This window comes from Macaca fascicularis, chromosome 5 (genome assembly GCF_037993035.2).
Source record: "Macaca fascicularis isolate 582-1 chromosome 5, T2T-MFA8v1.1".
NCBI lineage: Eukaryota > Metazoa > Chordata > Mammalia > Primates > Cercopithecidae > Macaca > Macaca fascicularis.
In genome coordinates, this window is record NC_088379.1 from 112,070,657 (window position 1) to 112,086,114 (window position 15,458).

Genomic DNA, 15,458 nt, shown 5'->3' on the forward strand with positions numbered 1-15,458 from the left:
CCTTCCTAACTCCAAATTCTGTAGAAGGCCAACCTATTTTAAAAGATAAATTTATCAACCAATCAACAGCTGACATTAGGAGAAAATTCCAAAAATCTGGCTTAGGCCCAGAATAAAATTTGAAGGCATTGTTAAACCTGGCAACCTCAGGGTTCTATAAAAAGGACCAAGAGGAACAGGCTGTAAAGGAAAAGCGAGATAAGAGGAAAGTTGCAGCCTTAGTCATGGCCCTCAGATAGGCAGACCTTGGTGGCTCAGAGGGAGCCAAAAGAGGAGCAGGCCAATTGCCTAGTAGGTCTTATTATCAGTGTGGTTTGCAAGGACACTTTAAGAAAGATTGTCCAACAAGAAACAAACTGCCCCCTTGCCCGTGTCCAATATGCCAAGGCAATCACTGGAAGGCTCACGGTCCTAGAGGAGGAAGGCCCTTTGGACTAGAAGCACCCAACCAGATGATTCAGCAACAGGACTGAAGGTGCCCGGGGCAACCGCCAGCTCATGCCATCACCCTCACAGAGCCCTGGGTAAGTTTGACCATTGAGAGCCAGGAACTGGACTTCCTCCTGAACACTGGGGCGGCTTTCTCAGTTTTAATCTCCTGCCCCAGACGACTGTCCTCAAAGTTCGTTACTATCCGAAAATCTCAAGACAGCCTGTAACCAAGTATTTCTCTCACCTCCTCAGCTGGAATTAGGAGACTTTGTGCTCTTTCCACATGCCTTTCTTGTTATACCCAAAAGTCCCACACCCTTATTAAAAAGAGACATATTAGCCAAAGCTAGGGCTATTATCTCCATGAATATAAGGAACAAATTAGCCATTTGTTGTCCCCTACTTACAGAAGGAATCAACTCTGAAGTTTGGGGTGTAGAAGGATAATCCGGAAAGATAAAGAATGCCCATCTGGTTCAAATCAGGCTAAAAGACCCCACCACTTTTCCTTATCAAAGGCAATATCCCTTAAGGCCTGAAGCTCACAAAGAAATATTGTTAAACATTTAAAAGAGGAAAAAGGGGCTTAAAAACTCAGGACCCTGAAATATGTTTAACCAATGGATACCTTGGCTCCTCCCCTTTCTAGGACCTGTGACAGCCATCCTACTATTACTCGCCTTTGGGCCTTGCATTTTTAACCTCCTTGTCAAATTTGTTTCCTCCAGGATCGAGGCCATCAAACTACAAATGGTCTTACAAATGGAACCTGAAATGAGCTCAACTCATGTCTTCTACTGAGGACCCCTGGATGGACCCACTGGTCCTTCGACTGGCCTAAAAAGTTCCCCTCTGGAGGATGCCACAAATGCAGGGCCCCTTCTTCACCCCTAACCAGCAGTAAGTAGCCAGAATGACCTCTGCCCCATTCCCAGTAGCAGTTGGGGTGTCCTGTTTAGAGGGGGGACTGAGAGGAGGGGCCAACTGGGCTTTCTGGGTCAAGTAGGGGTTCAGAAAGCTGTGAAACTCACTCATTTCCTGCATCAGGACTTATTTCAGTCCTGGATGAATAATATTGAAGATATATGCTCAAAATATTCCTAACACCATGATTTGTGCATGTATTTTCTTCCCCAAGAAAGCTATAAACAGTGAAAATTTTGCTGTAAGTTTCCCTATGTCCTCTCTCCCTCTCTTCCTTCCCCCCGCCAAACTAAAGTAAAAGGATTGTCAACTGCCTATTTTTGTGTGACTAGCAGACCTTATCTATACTCCCAATTCCAATTCCTTGTAAACATACTTTGTAAAGTCCTGTGAGATCCTGTCGCCTTTGCCATGCCACTACAAGGTCATAAAATAAATAAAACCTAAGTTGCAATTCCGGTGTTCCTCAAGATCTAAGACATGTCACATATGGTTAATTGTCTTTGTTTCTCGCTCTGGTACCACCTTCCTGCCTAAAGAGTTTAAAAGGCAATCACATAATCTAACTCTGGCTACTCGTTAGGGACCCCTTCCATGCTGTGGAAGCTTTGTACTTTTACTCTGCTCAATAAAGCCTACAGCTTTTTCTTTCTATCAGTCCCTGTCTCAATCATTTACCATAGTCAGCCACCACACCAATTCTTTGGCGTGGCTAGGCAAGAACCTTAGGCGTTACAAAATGACATCTGAAATTTATCTTTATTTACCCTCTTCCATATGAGAAATGATGACTCATCTCAAGATGCTGTCATCTCATGGATCTCTGGTGCCTACCCAGGATAAACTCATTTAGCAGGAAAAATGTGGCTCTGAGATTTGATACTATGCTGAGAAAATAATTCGAATGATTTTTGTCTGAATGTGTTGTGTCTGAATGTGTTGAGGTGGGAAGAGGTGATGTAGGAGAAGGTTAGAGGGTGTTTTGTGTCCCTTCATGACCCAAAACCTTGCCAGTTATCTTATGTTCTATTCTTACCAGGCATGGTGTAGGCTAAACTACCTAATTCAGCTTCATTTTTACACTTGTCATTTGAAAGTTCTTTCATATTGCTATCTTATAGTCTTACTATCGTAATTTAATAACATTGGAAACCAATTTCCTCTTGTTTGGCTCTCAACAAACAAGAATAGCTAATTAACATTTTTTTTTTTTGTGCAACAATTCATTAGATTTTCTTTTCTGTGCTAGATAATGGAGTGTGACTTTGTTCTTATTTGTGTCTTGACTGACAGAAATTTTCTGCCTATTCCTTAAGAATGTTGAAAGGATTCACCAATTAGTGTCCGTAAGTTTTTTAAGCTCCCTAGAAGAAAGATTTTACACATAAACCCAAAATTTCCCTGGAGTGGAAATTAAGAAGAGATAAGCGGAAATGGTGGATTAAGCAAGTGTGAGATAAAGCCTATAGTTCTTTGTGTCCTCCCTTAATGGATAACATTCGTACCTTTTTTCAATGATATTTTAAGTGATACATAGATTTTTTCCTCTCAGGACCAATGCCGTCTCATTTTCTGAATACTCTAAAAAATGTTATTTCAGATACGCAAAATCAGAAACATGTGCTTTGAGGCTAATCATATTGCAGTTCTGTAAGGTCAGACTCTACATTAAACTTGGCTAATTTAAAATGAAAGACTCTACATAAAACTTGGCTAATTTAAAATGAAATAGAAGCAGCTGTTGTAAAGAATGCAGTATATAAGCTCCCATTTAAGGTTATATTGTATTTTTCTTATTAATTTTAATCCTGTGTTTTGAGAGACAGAATTTATTAAAGAAATAAAATAAAACCTAGTTTTGCAAGTGTTCTGTAACCAGACTAAAATAGACAGTGCATAAAATCAAAAAGCTGATTGTGGTCTTTTCTCCCTGTTTTACAAAAAGAACACAGATTTTTCTTTCTGTAATAGGGATATAAGGATATAGGAAAAACCAAACTGTTTTTTTTTTTTTTTCTACTTTCTATACTCACACAGTCATGCAACACTTCTGACACCGAATGTGGCTGAGGGTGTGTGTAATGGTTACCCACACATCAAGCAATTCTCTGGTAGATTCTCCTGTGGATGACAGTGGGGTATCCTCTAATTCAATTCAATTCTAACACTATATACCTGGAGATAGCATCAGATCCTGCATCTTGAGGGCTCAGTCCCACAAGACTGCTCCCCACCTCAGATGCCAGTTGCAACCACATATGACCTAGCTAGAGACCAACTAGCTATGAACTGGGGCTCTCACTTCCCTCTCCTTTGGTTTGATTAATTTGCTAGAACTCTCAGAACCCAGGAAAATACTTGACTCATGTTTCCTGGTTTATTAATGCATCATGTAATAAATGATACAGAAGAAAAGTCAGATGAAGATACATAGGGTGAGATCTGGAAGGGTCCATAACACAGGAGCTTCTGCCTTTGTGGAGTTGGGGTATGCCACCCTCCTGGCACACAGATGTGTTCACCAACCCAGAAGCTCCGAGATTGGAGTAACAGTTTGGAGATCTTTATGGAGGCTTCATCACGTAGATATGATTGATTATTAATTCCATTTATAGTCCCTCTCCCCTCTCTGGAGAAGGAGGAGTGGGGCTGAAAGCTCCAAGTTTGTAATCCTAGCATGGTTTTTCTGGTGACCAAGGATCACATCATTAAAAAAAAAATCCTCCTATCACCGAGGAAGTTCCCAGGGATCTAGGAGCTTTGTGTCCAGAACTGAGATCAAAGACAAAACAACAGAATAAAAGATTCTCCTAGCACCCTTATCTACAAGGGTATTAGAAGCTCTGTCTTAGAAACTGGGGCAGAGACCAAACATTAGAACAAAAGATCTCCTAGCAGCCCTATCACTCAGGAAATTACAAGGGTTTTAGGAACTCTGTGCCAGGGCCTGGGTCCAGAAGCCAATATGTATATTTCTTATTATTTCATGGTAGGTTATGATGAAATTATTTTTTCTTTCACAGTAGATGACAACAATAATTAAATACTGACAATTATATTTCAAACCTTAAGACTTCAATATTACTTTGACAAACTAAAGCACACACTCTCTCACTACATGCAATTCTGATCTCAATTATAAGTACAATAAATGGTATGGGTTGGTGGTACTTTATTTAAGCAACTCATTGACCAGATCCTGAGATCCAGACCCTAGATTGGTACTGGCATTTTCTTGTTTTCAAGCTAAGATCTGTCTCAGGTCCTTCTCTTTTCCCTTCCTTCTTTTTCTTTAAAAATTTCTCTAAGTACTGCTGATGTGTGATTCTGGTGTACTATATAAAATCTAGATACTTATCTCAAACATTTTTTAGTTTTTCCATAATAAATATGTATTTCTTTTATTACTGGAAAAATAATAAAAGAAATAAACATTAATATAACTGCAATATAGATATAGAAAATCTATTTTTAAAATGTTTTGAGTTTTTTGTGTGAATTATTTAACTATTTTGGGAGGGATCCAAGGATAGAACTAGCTATATACATGTTATTGATTTTAATGTTTTGAACAATGTTTTCTGGGATTTGGGTAGTGGTGTAACTCACAACACCATTATTATATTTTGCATATGTACATTATAGTTTGCATTATTATTGATTGCATACTTAACTCATATTAATAACTGATTGCCTTATAGGATAGCATTTAGAAGATTGTGAGCACTCAGGTAAATGAATGAACCAATAATAAATGGAGAATGGAACTCATATCATTGTATTTAACATGTTCCATGTAAAAGTATAATCCAACTTGTAAGATGATTACTGACTTGCTTAGATTGTGCAAATGTGTCTAAGATGACAATGTGTTCCAGTTTAGAAGTAAACCTCAAAGACAATGAGTTAGACTATATTGCAATGATTATGTAAATTGTTGTGTCTTGAGTAAAATCAAGGCATATGGACAGATAGGTTTACTCAAGCAATGTTCTAAAAAAGCCAGGTGGATTGCCGTATGCAATTTTTAAAGCTACAGGTAAATAAGTTAGTTTCCATGATCTTATACCATTTTCTTTTTAATGACACCCACATTCCTATGGTGACAAGCTGGGGTATAGTCAGGAGAGCAATAGTAGGTACAGTCTCTCCTCTCTCATTGCTTTCTGATCTTGGGAGAAAGGTCACTATTCACTGCTCTCCATTGCTTTGTGGACTTGTGATCAGTACGTGTTGTGTAATCTTTTAGTTTTTATAGCTGTAGTAAACCCTTCTCTTAAAAAAGGCATCAAATGGAGACATTGAATATAGAGTTAATCTTATTTGAGAGGAGTTTGGACTAAAAGAGAGTTTGGGTTGACTTTCTGAAATATGCTGGTAACTTAAATTTTATAACTTGACAAAAATGCATTTTCAAATATCTTATTTTTAATTATTAAAATATAAAAATATAGTATTTACTTATTATATGTCACGCATTGTTCTGAGTACTTCAGAGTTTAACAATGAACAAAACTGTCACAAATTTCTACCCTAGTGAAGCTTGTGTACTAGTGGGGGATAAAGGAGTCTGGAGTTTAGGTCAATGAATAAGGTACATTATATGGAAATATGTAAAAAGGATAATTTTAAAGGTCATCAATAGTGCAGGTGGTGCTGGCAGGTTGCAATTGTAAACAGGGTGATTACAGTGAGACTCATTGAGTAGTTGACATTTGAGCAAAGACTTAAAGAATGTGATTCATGTGATTATCAATAGAAACTGCTTTCCAGGCAGAGACATCAACCAAGGCAAGAAGAGCCTCACTTACAACTTGCTTACAGTGTTGGAGAAATAGCAACGAGGCCAGTAGAATAAGAGGGAGAGAGTAGAGAGATGAAAGGCCAGGGAGCTAATAGAGAAACAGGGCTAAATGATGTAGTGTCTTTAGGACTGCTGCATCACCTCATTCATATAGAATAAAATGGCCTATGTTTTATCTAGGCCACTGTAAAGGATATTGGTTTTCACAGCTTATTGAAATGAGGAATAATTGAACAATTCTGAGCAAAGAAGTGACAAAATCTGACTTACATTTGAAATGTGTTTAGAAAAGATGTGGCAGAGGCAAAGGTAGAAATGAAAATTATTTGAATATTATCAATGAATGTAGAAGATAGTGATGGTGACTCAGAACAGGGTTATAGCAGTAGAGTGATAAGAAATGTAAGAAATGGTCAGATACAAATATATATGTAAATATATATATGTGTATATATGTGTGTGTGTGTATATATATACACACATATATATATATATTTTTCTTTTTTTTCTGTTGCCAAGGCAGGAGTGCAGTGGCACGATCTCTGCTCACTGCAAACTCTGCCTTGCAGGTTCCAGTGATTCTCCTGCTTCAGCCTCCTGAGTGGCTGAGATTACAGGTATGTGCTACCATATCCAACTAATTTTTGTATTTTTAGTAGCAATGGGGTTTCACCATGTCGCCAGGCTGTTCTCAAACTCCTGGCCTTCAGTGATCCGCCTGCCTTGGACTCTCAAAGTGTTGGGATTATAGGCGTGAGCCACTGTGCCCAGTCAGGTTCTTAACATATTTTGAAGACAAAAACAACAGGAATTTCTGAGTGATTGATTGTTGGGAGTAAAATGGGTAAAGGCTAGGGCTGGAGCGGGTTAGTGGGGGAAAAACTGGAGTTTAATAATGCACCTGTTAATTCTGAGAATATCTTTTGGAGAGCTAAATTTCAAGTCCTGGGTTGTATGTATTAGTCTAGAGTTCCAGTTTGGATTAGAAAGTCATATTTGGGAGTCATTGGCATATAGATGGCCTTTATATTAGGTTGGTGAAAAGGTAATTGCAGTTTTTGCCGTTGAAAGTAATGGCAAAAACCTCAATGCTTTTGCATCAATCTAATAGTTATGAAACTGGATCAGATCACCAAATGACTGATGTAGATAAAGAGAAGGGAATCGAGGAATAGTCCAAAGACACATTAAGAAATTAGAAAAGAACAATCAACAAACAAGTTTGAATAGAAGAGGTGAGTGGTGTAGGAGGAAAACCAAGAGAGTAACACTTGGGAATTGCAGCAAGAAAAGTATATCAAAGTGGAGGGATAATCAATTTGCTCAATGCTGCTTAAAGGCTGAGAAAGAGGAGGAGGAGAGCTGACCATTGCACTTGTTATCATGGAGGTTGTGTTAGTCTAGATTCTGTAGAGAAACAGAACTAATAGAATATGTGTTATATAATACACACATTGATGTAATACTCTAGATTCTGTAGAGAAACAGAACTAGTAGAATATGTGTTATATAATACACACATTGATGTAATACTCTAGATTCTGTAGAGAAACAGAACTAATAGAATATGTGTTATATAATACACACATTGATGTAATACTCTAGATTCTGTAGAGAAACAGAACTAATAGAATATGTGTTATATAATACACACATTGATGTAATACTCTAGATTCTGTAGAGAAACAGAACTAATAGAATGTGTGTATATAATATATATATTATACAGAGAGAGAATGCATGTGCACATACATGCGCACGCACACACACAAACACACACACACCCCTGAGAGAAAGAAAAAAAAAGAGATTTCTTTTAAGAAATTGTGGCACAATTGTGGAGGCTGGCAAGTCTGAAATCTGCAGGGCAGGCTGACAGGCTGAAGACCCAGCAGAGCTGATGCTGCAGTCTTGAGTCCAAAAGCAGTTTGGAGGCAGAATTCCATTTTTCTTGGAGGATCTCAGTCTTTTTTCTTACAACTTTCAACTGACTTAATGAGTTCTGCACATATGATAAAGAGTAATTTGCTTTACTCAAAATCTACTGATTTAAATATAAATCACATCTGAAAAATACCTTTACAGAAAATACCTTCATGGAAAATACCTTCATAGTAACTGGTGTTTATCAAACAACTGGGTACCAATCCTAGCCAAGTTAACACATAAAATTAACCATCAGAGAAGTCATTGATGAAATTGAGAAAAACAGTTTCAACAGAACATTTTTACTACTATATTCCAATGTCTTATTAGTAGAATGGTACTTAGCTCAATAAATATTTGTTAAAAAATGTATTTTCCACTGATTTTTTTCCTTAGATATTTAATCTTCACTTGAATCTAATTAGAAAAAATATGCCAAAAGGAAAAAATTAAGAAACCTCTTTTTATTTTAGTCTGTAAAAACATATAGAGGTTGAGGAGTAATAGAAACAATTTAAAAACTGGTCAATGAAAAACCAAGAAAATAATTCTATAGTAAAGTATAATGGAAAAACATACAAATAACCTAATAATTCTAAAATGTTTTTAACAAGCCAAATTTTTTATTTTCTGGTAGCATTTCTGTATTACCAAAAATTAAGATTTTATGAGTGTTCTTTATATAGTCTTAAATTTCTGTCTGTAGAGTTGAAAATAAGTATGGTAATTACTTATGCATTCCCAAATACGGGAGAAACAACTCTAAGATATATAGATAATTAGATATTTTCATTGGTGACATCCAACAGATTTAATTTTGTATCCCATTAAGATTTTGCTAGAGTTACCAAGTTACCAAACGTGGAACTTTTCCCCTTATTTCCCCATCCTCTGGGTAATCACTGTCTGGTAATATTTGAAACCCCAAAGTTATCGTGCTCATTTAGTGACTAGCTTCCTGGTATCATTTGGCCTTTTAAATTCCAAGAGCTGGACTTTCCACAATAATTTCCAGAGTTTTGAAACGTCTTAAAATGAACATGACTCTGTTTATGCTCTTTCTTGATCTAATTATGTTTGGTTGAATTGTCAGACTTACTGGTACAACACTGATTATTTTACCATATTGTAGATAAAAAGACTGTTTATGGGTTACCATTAAAGTTCCTAAATTAGCTAAACTGAAGGTATGTGGTAAGAGTGAGAGCACTTCAAATACTCCAACTCTCATTACAGTTTAGTTTCATGATATAATTGGTTAGAGTATGCATGCAAGATGATTTTTATCTAGGTAAGTTTGCTACAAAGTATAATTTTTTCTATTAAAACACTGATTTAGTACAATTTGAGAATGCCTACATTAGTGATTTCCACCAGATAAATATGATTCAAAAGAAAATCCAATTCACAATTCATCTATTTAAAAAAAGCACAAATCATCAATTAGTCATCTCTGAGAAAGAATAATTTTGACTCCAAAAATTATGTGTTGATTGATATTAGCTTAACCATTCTGTGTCAAAATAATTCATAGAGTTCTTCCCAAATTTTAATTTGACATTTAATATTTATTGGTGACAGAGTTTTAATAATTAAAGAAATAACTCTTCTAGAGTACATCTATCTTCCACAAAACAAAACTTTTTTTTTTTCACAATTGCTTTGGTTCAGATCTTCAAGACTGGGACTATTCTTGTGGCCCAGTGTTTAGCCATGAAATAGTTGGTTACTGATTAAATGTATAAGTGAACTAATAGGTATATTGATGAACAATTTTATTAAGTATCAAATTTGTATTTTTGCTACAGCTTCCTCTGCAGGTTTCCCTGCTTTCACTCTTGCTCTCCTGTGGTATATTTTTAACATAGCAGAGATTCTGGTAAAATGTAAATTAGATCACAACATTCCTCTGATCAAAATCTTCAAATGTCTTTTACCTTACCAAGAAAAATATCCATAGACCTTACAGTTATTTTCAAATCCCTGCGCTTATTTCCCTTCCTTCTGTCCCCCGTGTTCTCCATCTTTACCTCATCTCCTCCCATTCTATTCCTCACTTTTTCTGCTCTAATCACATTGGCCTCTTTCCTCAAGCACACTAAACCAATTGCAGTATCAGCTATGCTTTTTCTACAGATATCCATAGGTTTATTTTTCCATTCCCTTCACATTTCTGCTCAAATGTTCTTTTATTTGTGAGTTTCCTTATTGATAACATTATGTCAAATAGTAGTCTTCTTCCTTGGCAGTTACTATTACACTTACCTCCTTTATTTTTCTCCACAGCAATGACCACCATGTACTGGATGAATGAATACATTTCAGCCTCTTGACCCTCTCCATTCTGTATCTTTAATTTCTCACTTTTCCACAAGCATATAAAAACACTAAGATCTTTTCCATTTCTCCCTGTAGATTTTGCAAACTCATCCTAGTAGTAGCCCAGACTGCACCTGCTTTGCCTGATGTGGCATATGTTACTAGAGATGACTAGTAAGCCTTCGAGTACATGGTATATGGCAATTGATTTGGCACATGCATTCTTTTCCATTTCAGTTGGAAAAGAGGATAAGAAGAGTTTGCATTTATGTTAAATTGACCAATTATTTACCATTTTTCCTTAAAAAACTGTCATGAAATATGCCAAAGAGGTTGAGTCACCCTGATATCTCACATAATATCACAATGATTTATTACACTGATGATATTATGCTAATTTGAGAGGACAGGCAAGAGGTGGTTAGTATATTAGAAGTGTTGGAAAGAGACATGTCTTTCAAACGGTAAATTTAAATTATAGGAACCTGACACTTCAGTGAATATTTTAGGTGTCCAATTGTCAGGAGTATAACAGTATTCTCTTCAAAGTAAAAGACAAATTGTTGCATCTTCCATCTACCGCCACAAGAAGAGCATAAAGTGTTTGGTGGATCTCTTTGCTTTCTGGAAGCAGTACATTTCACACAGAAAAATGTTGTTTGGGACACACATGAGGTGACATAGAAGGCTACCTGGGGAAGTATAGAAATCTGCAGCAGTTAAGGATATGATCCAGGCAGTCCTGTTGCCTGAGCCATTTGATCTCCTGGCCTCTCTAATGTTGGAAGTGTAATGTTGGGAAAAGTGACAGTGTGGAATTTATGACAAGCCTCATTTGGAGAATCACAGTGTGGGTAGCTTGGATTTTAGAGCAAAACCATGCCATCTACAAAAGAAAATTACAAGCCTTTTGAGAAACAGCTCTTTGCATGCTGCGTGGCTCTGGTAGAGTTTGAATGCTTGACCATGAGGTGCCAAATGACCTTGTGTCCAAAACTATCTATTATGAGCTGAGTGATGTCAGATCTCTAAAGTGAGTTGGGTGGGTCTAGCAGCAGTCTGTTGCAAGATGAAAATGGTACATGTGAGATCAACTGCAAGTAGGATCAGAGGTCACAAACAAGCTGCATGAGCAGGTAGTCTGGTCCCCAGTGATAACATTATAGTTGCTCCAGCACCCTGCCCCAGATCATATCCATGATCATTTAGAAGATTCTCAATGACTAACTGAAGAAGAAGGAAAAAGTCTGAGCTTGGTTAGTGGGCAAGTCAGCTGAATATATGGTGCCAGGTGACGGTGAATGGTGGCTGAATTATAGCCACATTCACTGGGATGTCTTGAAAGATAGTGGAGGAAGAAAGTCTTCCTGATGTGTGGGACTGTGAGTGGTTCACAGTCATTCACTGGGTCATTCACTTTGTGTGCAAGGAGAAGTGTTCCGAGGGCCTCGGCTAATGACCTGGCCAGCAGGCCAAGGACCTAGAAGGAAAGTGATTGAAATATTGGAAATATTTGAGTTTCAAATATTGAAATATTAGAGTTTTGGAGAGACATGCAGGTATATCTATGAGTATGGACAGGAAGTGTGAAGATTTTTCTATCACAAGTTATTGCCCACCAGAGACCATTTGCCCCAAAGAAACATTACACAACCAATAGACAAAATAACAGCCTGTTGATATTAGTCAGTCTTTATCACCAGTCACCCAGGAACTTGCATGAAGGATACCGAGTTGCCATAGTGGCAGAGATGGAAGCGGTATATGGATCCAACTGTGACACCCAGTAAAGTCTGAGCGGGTTATTCCTGCCTCTGAGTATATAACCTACCAGCAACAGAATCTAAAAGGGAGTGTCCAGTGTAGCTCTGTTCCTAGAGAAGACCAAAAAGCCACTTTTTAGCAAGTCAAATACATTGGGTCGTCTCTGTCTAGGAAGAGTTAGTGGTTAATCTTCACTGAGATAGGTATCTATTCTGGATATGGTTTCCCTTTTCTGCTTGCAGAGCCTTACCCAGCACCACTATCCAAGGCCCTGTGGAATGCCTAATTAATAAGGCAACACCCCTTGCTGTTTCCTGACATCAGCCAGATTTCCTGGTCACAGGAATCCGATGCAACATCACAACAGACCAGAAGACTCATTTCATGTTACAGGGGGCACAGAAATGGGTCCATGACTATCGATTATGGTCATTTCATAATCTACAGATTGTGGAAACAGCAAGCCTCATAGAGCAGTGAAATGGCTTACCAAAGGTACAGTTGAAGTGTCCGCATTGAGGTTCCTCAGCATATGCATAAAATTAGAGACATTTATATGGCTCTTTTCCCCAAAAGAATAAATAAATCTAGGAGCCAAAGCAATGAAAGCAGGGGTGGTCCTTCCAGCCATCACTTCCAATGGCCACTGGGGTACTTTATGCTTTCTATTCCTGCAACTCTGGGTTGGTGGCTCTAGTTCTTAAAAGATTTGAACCCTTATCACAGGACACAGAACAAATCTCATTGAATTCTAAGTCATGAGTGCCACTAGAGTACTTCGGATTCCTTGTATCCAGGATAAAAGAGCCCTGTATTAGCAGGCAAAAAGGGGAGTCACTGTCTTGGTAGGGGTAATGACTCTGATTGTTAAAGTAATGATCAGACTCCTATAGGATTTAACTTCACTTTACCTCCTAGATTTAACCAGGATTAAGTCACAACTGATATGCTAGGGTTGATAAGGTTGTGCTGGGCCTAATGAATAAAGAAAAAGATTACACACTGAAGGAGCTGCAGAACCAGCCAATATGTACTGGCAGAGCAAGGAAGAGTGGTACTAGATACACGATAATAGATATACTAAACATATCACATATATTAGGTATACGGTACTAGCTTCTGATGGTGTTGGATCAAAGGGTATGATATCTAAGGTCCAGAAAGGAAGAGTTTGATATGGAACACTGTCACATAATGAAATAGTTATCACCCTGGCAAGGATTCCAGGAGATGGTGCTAACAACCAGAATAGGACTTGGAAGCTTGGATAAAAATGATTGCCCACACTGAGTGAAACAGAAATGCCAGAGTTCCATGGTAGATGGAAGAAAAGATCAGAGGACTCAGGAGAACGAACATTTTGGAGTGGATATACTACCTAAAGCTACAAAACCCATCAGCCTCTCTAATTCTGTGAGAGAGCATAGAGGACACTCATATGCCAAAGTGGTAAGGATTGTGCTAGTGAGGTGATGACTGTCCTCTGTCAGTCAAGGCTGATGGCAGGAGATGCTGTTGTAGGACTGGGCTCTCAGATACCAGTGGAATGATATCTGAGTGCTGAAATTAGAGAAGCCATGTGGCAGCTTTTAACTGCCAGAAGCAATGTGTAGACAGCAACTATAAAAAGTGGCCAGATCAGGATAACAGCCAGGGGACTTGATCCACAGAATACTATGAAGATAGTTAGTAGAGTAAGTTAATAGAATAGGTAGAATAAAAAATCACCCTTACTTTTTTTTTTTCTACCTCAGTCAGTTTTCATACCTGAATATTCGGACTAAAGAGAGGTCTCATCTCCAGTAGGAAGAATCCTATACATCAAGACAAGTGTATATGGTAGTCATTTCCTAAGTTGATCCCCAAAAGGACATATCGTCATTTTACTGTGGGAAGGGCTGTTGGCATGGGTGCAGGTTGACACTGGTACCTGGGGACTGAAAGGAGATGTAAGTTGATATGCATTTTTTTTTTTCTGTCTACTTTGAAGATTTTTATTTGTCCTTGGTTTTTAGATTTTTTTCCAAAATGAACCTAGATGTGGTTTTATATGTGTATGCTTATTCTTGCTACAGACTGTTTACACTCCTTTAAATGCATATATTATTACTGTGCCTTATGCCTGTAATTCTAGCACTTTGGGAGGCTGAGGTGGTGGATCACATGAGGCAAGGAGTTTGAGGCCAGCCTGGCCAACATGGCGAAACCCCATGTCTACTAAAAACACAAAAATTAGCTTGGCGTGGTGGTGCATACCTGTTATCCCAGCTACTTGGGAGGCTGAGGCAGGAGAATCCCTTGAACCCAAGAGGCAGAGCCTACAGTGAACTGAGACTGAGCCACTACACTCTAGCCTGGGTGACAGAGCCAGACTCTATCCCAATAAAGAAATAAATTTATATATTAAAACCTAATCCCCAGTGTGATGGTATTTAGAGGTGGGACTTTGAAAACTGATTAGATTATGAGGGTGGAGGACCATGAATGGGATTAGTGCCCTTATAAGAAGGGGCCTTAGAGAGCTACTTTGCACCTTCCACCATGAGGGCACAGGCAACAGACAGCTATCTAAGAACTAGGAAGCAGGCCCTCAACAGACACAAGATCTGCTTGAGCTTGGATCTTGGACCCAGCCTCTAGAACTATGAGAAACAAATGTATAAGCCACTCAGTCTATGTCATTTTGTTGTTGTTGTTGTTACAGAAGCTCAAAGAGACAGTTGTGTTTGTGTATCATAGCCATTTTAAAATTCATTTATTGGTTTTGGATAACTTGTAACAACTATCTTTCAAATAATTAATTCTGTCCCATTCTCTCTTCTTGGATCGCCTGTTAAATATATATTACTCTTTTAAAAATGTCTGTATATCTCTTTGTGTTCTCTTCTGTAGTTTTCATCTTTCTATTTTTTAATACTTTAGTGCAGATATTTCCTATTCTATCTTTTAGTTTGGTTTACAAGATACTTCATTTTAATTATTTTTAAACTGATATATAGTACAAACTCTATTGCATGTAAAAGGAAACATAGATCAATTTCTTTTCTCGTGTGATTGAGGTGAGATTTGCAGTTACTCTTACATTCTTATTTCTTTAAATTATATTTAAAATTGTACTACAAGCTCCATATTTCATAACCTTTTATCATAAGGCTTAGAGTTGCAGTGCCCTAGCAACGTAAACCCTCTAATTTTGAACACAAAAATTGGGGTACACAAACCTGAGTCTGAATAGAATTTTAATTCAACCAAGTTAGAAGGTCTTCTCTTAAAGAAGATTATACTGATT

The 15,458-nt window shown here is 37.7% G+C and overlaps 1 long non-coding RNA gene across 1 annotated transcript in view; it reads left to right on the top strand.

Annotated features, from left to right (window-relative positions):
* The first annotated feature begins 229 nt into the window (after positions 1-229).
* Positions 230-15,458, top strand: part of LOC135970808 (uncharacterized) — a 29,631-nt gene continuing 14,402 nt past the window's right edge. Inside the window, exons 1-2 of the long non-coding RNA XR_010586656.1 lie at positions 230-524; positions 1,161-1,332. This is a non-coding gene — a long non-coding RNA (uncharacterized lncRNA). The remainder of the gene's footprint in view (positions 525-1,160; positions 1,333-15,458) is intronic.